We start from the raw sequence: 10744 nt of genomic DNA on the forward strand, positions 1-10744 counted from the left end.
TATTATCTTATAAGTAGTTTTATCACATTCTTTAAAATATCTTATTTACCTCCACAATTGAGTTGTTTATATTAAAAGTGGTGTAAGTACCTTTCTTTTAGAATGAAGTTAGTCGATAAATCATAACCCTTCCTCCTGGTACAAAATACTTTCAGTGAAGAAAAAAAATAAAAAATAAAGGAACATCTTTTACTTAAACAGCCTCCACATGCTCATGTGTCATTGAATTAAATAATGAAAAGTTCTTTACTAAAATGTAATCAACTATAACATACACCACTTTTAGAATATCTGAATTCACTTTGAAATAGAATGTCACTACAACTTGAAATGGATTCATTCTATTGACATTGATAAGCGATTTACCATCAATACTTTTATATCAGAGTCCTTCCTTTGAGATCTCATCCTCCTTAAATACTGAATTACTGATAAGAATTAGGCAGGATAGTGTTTATTTTTCCTAACGTTTGTGACTTTTTTTTTTTAAACTTCTTGAATTGCTTATTTTGAATACGTAGTTGTTTGTTAATTTAATTTTAAGCGAAGTAAAATTCATTTATTTTAATCAGCCCAGTTGTCCAAAATTGTGTATTGCTCATAACTTTCTCGCGGGAGTACAGTGTAACATTGCCAATAAAGAATTTTCTCTATTTATAGTGGCTATTTTACAACTTGCCTTATTAGTTGACTTCTAAGACATCAATCGTAAAGACTGGCCAGCACATTTCTCTGACAATTTGAATTTCATTGAAAATGTATGAAATGCTGTGAAAAAACGCATTCCTAATCACTAATTTTTGTTTTAATTTAATAACGAACAATAAATTAATATAAGGGTGTTATAAATATTAATAATTTGTATTAAAAACAGTTTTAGCAATTTTTGAATTCTTATTATTGCTAAATGTTACGCCAAGAACTGAGTGAATGTGAAATTATTATTAATTACAAAATTTTTTCAATATTACAACAAATAATCATTATCTGTATATTACATCTTTACCAATATTATATATAACCGTCATTTAACAGCCGACCCAAATTTAGGTTTACGGCTACTAGTGTTCAACTCCGTAGCATTGTAATTTTGAACCGAATCCAGAGGACAAGGAAACTCCTGGATCAAGTATTGGGAGAAATTTGCCTTCGTGGAAGAATTTTTGATGGAACTAACCCGCATTTGCGTTACATGAAAAGGAAGACTATTAGCCTGAAATTAAGGGGACTCTAACCCATGATCCATCTACCACTTAGGATATTTACCGTCAGCACTGTGGTCAGTGCAAGCCGAGTGCGGAATTCGTATCGACCAGCCATCGCTGGGATTCGAACCCGTTTCACCTCATTGGAAAGCGAACGCTCTATCCTTTGAGCCATTGGGGCTCATATTTACCTATAATCATCATTATCTCCACATTAGTGCTAACTTTTTTTTTTATCGCCGCTGGCCGCTCAATGTTTTATAAAATTTAACCGCAACCCGCTGAGGAAGGGGGGTTGATTGTCTATATTTTAGACTGTTTTGATTTAATAATTTTAATTTAATTGTAGTTGATAAAATAAAATTTCAAGATAAAATAAAATTGCATGCATGGTATTGGTGCGTCTTTAGGTGAAGTCTCTCAATTCCCGGTTAAATGACCGTTCTTGGAAAATCATACAAACCCGAGAGAAATAGTCACATCACTGTGGAAATAATTTAATGTTCTCTGGGCAGCCCAGCAGGAGATTGGAGACTACTGCTCTACACATTAAAATAAAATACATAGTAAATAATTATGCCAAATCGTGTAGCACTAACTGTAGCAAAATTAAACATAATATTATTAGTTGATGTCTATCTATATAATATATATATTACGTCGTTGCCGAGTGGAAGGATTAAAACAGGTCTTAGGCCGGGAAGGAGGGTACAAAATTTATTTATTAATTATTAAACAGTGCAGTCATGAGAAAAGTGTGAAAGTGCACACGAAAAGTTGCGCTCCTTGGTTATATGTTAGAGAAAATCTTGCAAAGTAAAATCCGTAAATGTCTCTATTTAGGGAAAGAGGGAAATCTTAGAAATTACTATTGGATTATCAAATAGGCCGAGCGTTTCCCACAGCGAGCAAAAGGGAAAAATGTCCTACTTTTAATGAAATGCATACTTGAGCCAAAAATATATTTAAGAACAGGATGTGGCTTTTAAAAGTGTGAGAAAGTATTTCGATTAGAATAATTAATTAGGATAACATAAAAAGATTAATTGAAGCTTTTTATGTTATATATATATNTATATATATATATATGCACAGCTCTGCACTGCACAAATAACCAGTTTCCTTATTTAGGGTACAGGTTGTACCTTTTTTGTTTTCTCATACATTGGTCTTATATTGGATGATATTTTGGGTTTTTAGTTTTTACTTATTTTTTTGTTAGTTTTTATTGCAAAAAAAAAATCATTTGTCCCTTCAATTGTTTTCACCAGTGTAATAATCTCCGATTGAAAGGTAAAATAGAGTGAAAGAATTATATTAGTTATCGGAACGAAAATTTTATTTTGAAATATTTCATAATTTTGAAAGAAAACTTAAGTCTTCTTTTGACCTATACAGGATCTAATTGTTCAGTAGCCACGGTCCGATCTGGAAAAAAAATTCTTTCTATCTTCGACTCCAGTAATGTGGCTTCTGATTCATATACCACTGTCCGGAAGACTTGACACACCGTAAGCAATTATAAAAGGTTTGTGAGGGAGATTTACAACAATACTCTAGCTTTATAATCTTACATCAATACTCTAGTTATATAATATTTTAACAATAAATTGTTTCAAACTATTGTTTTCTTATATGTAACAATGAAAAAAACAACACCTACAATAATCCGGAATTAATTATAATTCCTCATTCTAATTTGTGAGCTTGCTAGTTATAGAACGCATAACGCTTGAGCTTATAATTTGGTGAATTATATTTCAAAACGTGACAAAATGTTTCGTTTTGTGAGAAGTTTGTGGAAGAAGGTGGGATTTCGTAAATGTAAGCATTAAAGCAATTGTTACATCAGTTATATTTAATATTTTGTTTTGGTATTTCACTTGTTTTCTGCTTGAGCATAACAAGAAATGATTAATATACAGTGTTATTCATAATTTCCTCCGCCTGTAAACGCCTTTTTTCTTTACTACAACTGGCTTCAGTGGTACATGCTACTGCCATCTACCGGCAACTGCTTTAATTAAAACTTGAATACTTTCGGAATAATTGCATTTGTTCTTTTTTTGCCATATTCGTCTTCGTTTTCTTAATATAACGCTTCGAAACCCCGGAGGGAATTATGAATAACCCTGTATAAACTCTCTAATGAAGTCTGAAAAAGAATTTATGTGAAAAATATAACACTTTATTGTTAATCAACTTTCACTTTCAAAGTATGTTCTTTTTTTTGTTAATATTTGATGCATTGAGTTACAAATATTGTCATTAGTAATATTTGTTTTCATATAAATTGGCGAAAATTAAACGATATGCTTTTACATTTACACAGTGAATGTTTAAATTTATACTAGCAATCGAACTACTTAAACATAAATTGCGCTGGAATTAATGTGTAAAAATGTGCTTAAAAATGTTTTACGTCACTGTAGTTATATACTAGATACGCTGTCTATTCATGCATTATTTTGTTTATTCATTCGCATTTTTTTTTTTTTAAAATTCAAAAAGCTATTTTCAGAGGTCTTGCAATACCGTGTGTTCAATTATACTGTTAGAAATTTTTCGGTTAAAATGGTTAAATAGCAATTTATTTTATTGTGATTTTACCATATTCAACCAAAACTGTCAAATAATTACAAAAAAGATGATATTCAAACAGTTAAGTGAGAGAAAAAACGTTTATTGATTGTTTTTTTTTCTAATACGGTTAAACAACCAGAATTCTATCTGCACCAACAAGACCCATCTTATAAAGCCATCTTGTTCCATACAGAAGGGTATATATTGCAGATGAGAGGGCTAATCAGTCACTCTCATGGCCGGCTGAGCAGCGGTTCGAATCCCAGCGTTGATACTACAATATTTCTTCCATTCTTTCAATTAAGAGTTTCTAGTCTCCTGCACTCTTCAATCGGTGACCCTAGATTACTAGAATAGTAAACTATCATTCACTCATAGATGGCGCCACAGAGCTCCAATGCTCGTTTAAGTTTAATTTTAGAATCCGTGATCGTTGTAAATGGTTACAAAACAGTATAGTTTCGTATTCACGGCTTTCTAACCGTAATAGTTGTAAACGGTTTCAAAATCGTAAAGGTAAGAAAATGTTCCTAACCAGAAACTTTATGGTTAATGTACAGACTGTTGCAGGTTATTTTACCATAATTTCAGAAAAATTCTAATAGAGCGTAATAAAAATTGTAGCTGGAGTCTAATATTATTTTTTTCAATGTTGATTTTTTCATCAACTCTTATAATCTAACTGCAGCTTTTTTCTTCAAGCACAACATCCGAGCTGAACGGGATGATATCTTAAATGTATTTTTAATTTGAAATTTATGAGTTAGAAAAACCTTTTCAGCTTTGGTATTTGTCTTCAAATACTGAAAGACTAATATTTCACGCAGTTATATAACGTGATTTTAGCTTGATATAAAATTTTGTTCGTAACTTGTTAGAGGATTAAAATTTTATGCATATAACTTCTTTATCTTGTTTTGATAATGTTAAGATAATTGTAATGCGTTTCTTTAAATAACATTAAGGCAAGGAGTTATTAGGCTACTTTCCATTCCATAATACACTGCTGCTCAAAAAAATTAGGGGAGTAAGCAAAAAAATTGTGAAAACTTTGCATGACAGTGACAGCAACGAATTGACTTATAATGGAGAATACATGTTTAGCAAAACGCTAATAAATAAAAAAAGAAGTAAAAACAATTGCATGAGAACTTTAATTATTTGGAATGGTATAAAGAACATGAAATGATCTTTCAAAGCTACAATTTGATAACATGTAAATGACAAAAAAACTGATTGCACGAAAATGATACAGGATGTTTATTTTGGTGTGTGGTTCCCCCAAACTACGAAACTTGCCCCCTTATTTTGCATGAATGAGATGAGGTTATCGATGAGATAAGTAAAAGAATACAAAATATTTAAGTGTATAATAACAGAACTTCTTTGAAAGAAACGCGCAAGCAGCAACAATTTTCAAAAGAAAGAATAATTATTGAAGCAATAAAGAAAAAAGAAAACAGTAGAAATAAAAATATGGTCACCGAAGCCGACGTCTTCAGGGGGTACCAGCTCCGGAAGCCATAGAACAAAACCTTTTCTATTGAGAGAGTCAAACAAATGTCGAAATTTGCTTCCTCAGTACCCCGAAGGTTTTGCAAAAGTCCAGGAAAAATACAAGAAATACATTAAATCAAATCAGAAGAGAAACTTCAAACAAAAACTTGAGAATATAATACAAAAATGAAAATACAAAAACTCACGGTAAACTGGTTAAACAGCAATTTCATGAAACTAACTCAATGTAAAAGAAATATTTGAAATAAAAGAAAAGAACGCCTTCTATTAAGATGCGCAGTAGAAGAAAAAAAGGATAGGGAAGATATAGATTGCGTAACTGATTAATATAATGCTTGACTGGGGCTGCTCAGTCAAGACTTTATTTCGCCCTGTTAAAAGAAATAATAAACTAATATTCCTCAATCATTTTCCTTATCAAAAATTTAACATTACAATAATTATAAGGAAAATCATTTTCTCAAAAAATTATTCGCAGCCTCCTCAAAACATTCAACGTTATTGCAAACTTTTTTAACTCTAAACAATTGAGAAAAAACTAAATTTTGAAAATTTTATTGCACAAATTAGTATTGAAGTTACAGAAAAAAAATAACTTTAAATTTAACCAATCCAGAAGATAAGTGAATCCCTGGATCAAGTATTGGGTAAAATTTGCCTACGTGGAGGACTTTTTGAAGGAACTAACTCACATTTGTTTTACGTGGAGAGGAAAAACACGAAAACCTCCCACTGTTAGCCTGGCGGCAAGGGGACTCTAACCCATCATCCATCTACCACTGAGGGTATTTTACGTTAACTCGGTGGTTGGTGCGAGCCGGGTGCGAAATTCGTATCACAAGCCATCGCTGGGATTCGAACCCGGCTTACCTCATTGGGAGGCGAGTGCTCTATCCCCTGAGCTACCACGGCTCAGAACAACTTATTAAAAATGTTGATATTTAATCAAAATTATTATAATTATTGTGTTTTACAGCCAAGAATAAATCTATGAAGGAGAAAAGTAACATCGCGAATGTTGCATTGGATAAAAGTGATGCAGATGTTTTTGTGAAGGAAAACAGTGCATTGGCTGATCAACTCTATAATGAGTGGGTTGATCGTGAATTCGATCGAATTTACAAGCTATTAAATAAAGAGGCCTCGACCAAAGCTTCAGGAGATAACGAAGCTGACATGGTTGAGCAACAGCAGGAAAAAGTCTCTCTTGACTATATAACAGCAGAGCTTAATGTTCCATTAAATAAAGAGAGCATAGAGTGTGAATGCAATGCTTGGTCTAAATCTGCCCAGGAATCAGAAAACTATACCTCTGATCCCTATGTTAGAACCGAGCAATTCTCACCAGATGAGATTGATTTTGAGTCAAATAAACTGGCTTTGGAAAAAGAAATAGAAGACATGATAAATCAGCCTGAGATTTTTGCATTTGAATGTATGTTAGATCCTGATATGGAAAGAGCTAACACCAATGTTGAAATTTCAGACGAGGAGCTATTTAAACTAACAAATACTGATTACATTTATCAGGAATACAAGAGAATAAAGTGTCTTTATTGAGGGCCCTCTTATGAATCTTTGGTAGAAGAACAGATAAATGAAACTTTAAATATTGAGAAAATTCATAGTGAACAGGAATTAAGAGAAGTTGGAAAAGATGAACACCACTTTTCATCTATTTCTTCCCATGGAAACAGCAATTGCTTAGTAGATAAAAAGGAAAGGTACTAATTTGATACTTTATATTAATTCCACCATAAATAATGAGTTATGAGCTTCTAATAACCAATGAAAACTATTTTTTTAAACAAGTGTTTTTGAGATTCAATTTAAATATGTGAAGCCTACTTTCCAATATTAATTTGTAATCAATACGTGTGAAAGAATACATTCGAAAAATTTTAAATTTATTATAATTTCTCCCATTATCCAATTTTATGTTATCAGAAAAAATGTTTGAAGAGCTGAAATATTTTATCAAGTTCAATTTAAATATGCGAAGCCTACTTTCCAATCTTAATTTGTAATTATTATGCGAAAGAATAAATTCGAAAATTTTTAGGTTTCTCCCATTTTCCAATTTCATCCTATTAGAGGAAAATTTTAAAAGCAGAGACATTTTATCAAGTTTATATGACAGATGCTTTTTATTAAAAATATTAATCGATAAATAACGGATTGCATCTATGTAAATATTATTAAAAATAAATCTATTAAGAGTAACGTAATTCATTGCGAAAATGTAATAATCGTATAATTCTACTGGCGTACGATTCATAGCTTTTAGACTGATTAATAATTGACAATGAATAGTTTGAAATAATATGTAAGTTCAGTGTTCCTAAATGTGACACGATTTCATATAAGTTTATCACATTAAGTTCAAACTTGACCTTTTATTAGATATATTCACCGAAAATGACTGAAGTATTATGACTTCAGTTCTAAAGAAAATTTTTTTTACTCAGATTGAATTATCTCTAACCTAGGCAAAGATATATCACAATCATTTTTAGGACATTTTTGTCACATTTAAGGTAACTTATACAGAGCTTAATATTATATTCTCTAAGAGATAAGCCTGTGCTATATGAAGCAATTTTTTCAATCATTAGATAATTATAGATTATGCAAAAATATTTAATAATTATTTTAACAGCTGTATCTTTGAATACACACACAAAATGATTTTAACTTTTTAGATGGTCATTGTTGAAAAACTTTAACAACACTCTATTATAAACATTTCGTAGATTAAAATGTTTAAATTAGACCCATGGTTCACATATTTTTTTAACCATATACACTTTTGCTAGGTAGTTAACTAGCATAAAAAGGATAATAGGCAAGAAATAAATATATGAGCCTGAATAAGTCTGATATAGTTGATGCATAAAATATTTCTTTTACTTTTAGAGATTTAAGCGATGAAATGAATTGCATATTGGCAGATCATTTTACTCAACAATACGATGGATTGAATAAGTTACTCGAAGACCTTGAGTGTATCTTTGAAACAAAGAGAGAAGCATCTGATGAAAATGGAATTACAAGGTATTTAATTTAATCTTGAAAAAATAATTCACCACACCTATGATGTAGCCTTAAGGCTAAAGGGACACATCGTTCGATTTCCAATGAATAGACCCTATAGGGTCTATTCATTGGAAATACACTAACTATAGTTAGTGTATCTCAGCACAAAAAATGGTGGCAACTACTTTACACTAAAGTAGTGTTCCACTACACTAATAGCTCCTACATCGATAGTCATGATAGTTCCTGGTATAGTGAAGCAACAAAACGCTCTTTTACAGTACTTGGTGTAAAGTAGCAGCCACCATTTTTGTTATACAGTTACAGTAAATTTTTTAATTACTATGATACTCTTAAGAGTCAGTAATGTTATTTTTATAGTACAATATAAAGTAATCATTTATTTAGGATGTATATGTACACTTATTCTTAAAATAAAATAAATTTGTTAATTAATCAAACTCACAAAGCAGAGAGAATGTTAATGTGAATTCAAGCTTGGATTAACAAAACCTAAGTGAATGGAAGTTAAATATCATAAAATTATTTAATATAATTGACAGATTTAAGTAGATCTTTTGAGAGCATAAGCATCTCTATTATACAACTAAATACATGAGTGCCTCATTTAATAGTTTGCATGATCAATTAATCCGACATAAAGATTGAATTTACTTGCCTAATAATCGACCAAAACCAATATTCTTGATTATCAATAAAGAAGATTGAAACTTGGTTTTAAATAAGTTATAAACAATTTGTCAACTCAATCAGACAAGAAGATTGGAATTATTCGGCAAATTATTGACTATAATATTGGAACTTGCTGCCCCGTAGATACAGGTGTAGATAGCTAAGCCTATTTTTAGGCTTTGATGTCATAGATCGAAAATTAAAAGAGTTCATATCTTCAGAAATAATGTCGGTGGTAATTAAGTAAACTCACTCACTATGTGTAGCTCAAGTACTCGGTCATCGATTATACCACTTCAAACTGAAACAAAATCTCAATTTACCTTTTTTTCTCTCCAAATTTTACGATCACTTAAAAACGACAAGAACAATATAAAATCCCCGCCCCTGTTACCAACCATGAAAAGGAGTTAAGAGCTTCTTAGCTTGGTGTAAATTTCATTAATTATTGGTGTTAGGATTTAACTACACCCTTTAAAATGTGTATAAACGCTCGATTTGGTATTAATTTGTTTTAAAGTAATCATCTGCTCAATTTTTAGCGTTTTTGAGCACCAAATTCGAATAGGTATTACTCCACAGTTTTTACAATGTATATTAAAATCCTTTGGAAGGAAAAAATTTTAATGCAATGCATTTAATTATTTTTGCAGTAGTATTTGTGATGAAGTGGAGGGAGGTGAATATGAAAAACAGCAAGATAAACCAAACATAAAAAAGAAGTCAAAAAAATTACGCCTCAGATGTTTCTCTAGAAATATGTTTAGAGGCATTAAATTATCCACGAAAAAGCAATAAGAGTTTTTGATGTTAAACACGCCAACTGTTCAACAAAAATAACGTTTTTTTTCGCAATATAAACTCACGTTTTCCGAAATCGTACAAATAGAAGTCCACCGTGAGACGTTGAAAATAGGCTATGGTTATTTGCTTGTGCTAAATGTTAAATACGGCGTGACAAAATCTCTTTCAATGCAAAACGTTTAAATTTCAAAAACCTACAGAGCTTAGTGTATCATCGGCTTTCGCGAAGGAAAATTTTCCAATTGTGCAGAAGTTCATATGCAGCATAACAGCGATGAAAGTTTTGGATAATAAGTTGACTGACAGAAAACGTTAGAGTACACCGAAAGTTGAAGTCTGCATGTGATGATAGATACCTGGTCCACATGCCTCTGACGGACCGTCCAGCTTCACCTAAACAGTACGCAGCACTTAAGGTCCACTGCTACAGCTATATTTTTGTCTGCTTCGTCAATCAGTTGACATCTGCTATACCTTGAATAACTTGCAAAGATAAAAGAAATTATAAATATGCTGTGATTCAATTTAATTGTAACGCTTAGACCACATGTTTTATTTAAAGTAAAAGTTGTCAACGCTTACCTTTAGAGTATTCTTTAACACCATAATGTCAATTATTTTTATTGTCGTTTTCGATTAAAGTAGCATTTTGAAGGCCACACACAAAGGGAAAAAGTGCCTAGTTTCCCAGTACCCAGTATACTAAGCACTGGGAAACTTCTGTTTTGCATTTTACAATGGTTTTACAGACATATATTTAATATATAATTTTTTTCGATAGTATTTCAAATATTATCGACCTTGCCTTCTTCAGTACCTTATATAGTACCTTTTTTAATAGTAATCAAACATAGACTCTACCAATAATCAATAATTTAAATAATTATCAAAGTTATTATTCAAGC

This window comes from Parasteatoda tepidariorum, chromosome 3 (assembly GCF_043381705.1).
Source record: "Parasteatoda tepidariorum isolate YZ-2023 chromosome 3, CAS_Ptep_4.0, whole genome shotgun sequence".
NCBI lineage: Eukaryota > Metazoa > Arthropoda > Arachnida > Araneae > Theridiidae > Parasteatoda > Parasteatoda tepidariorum.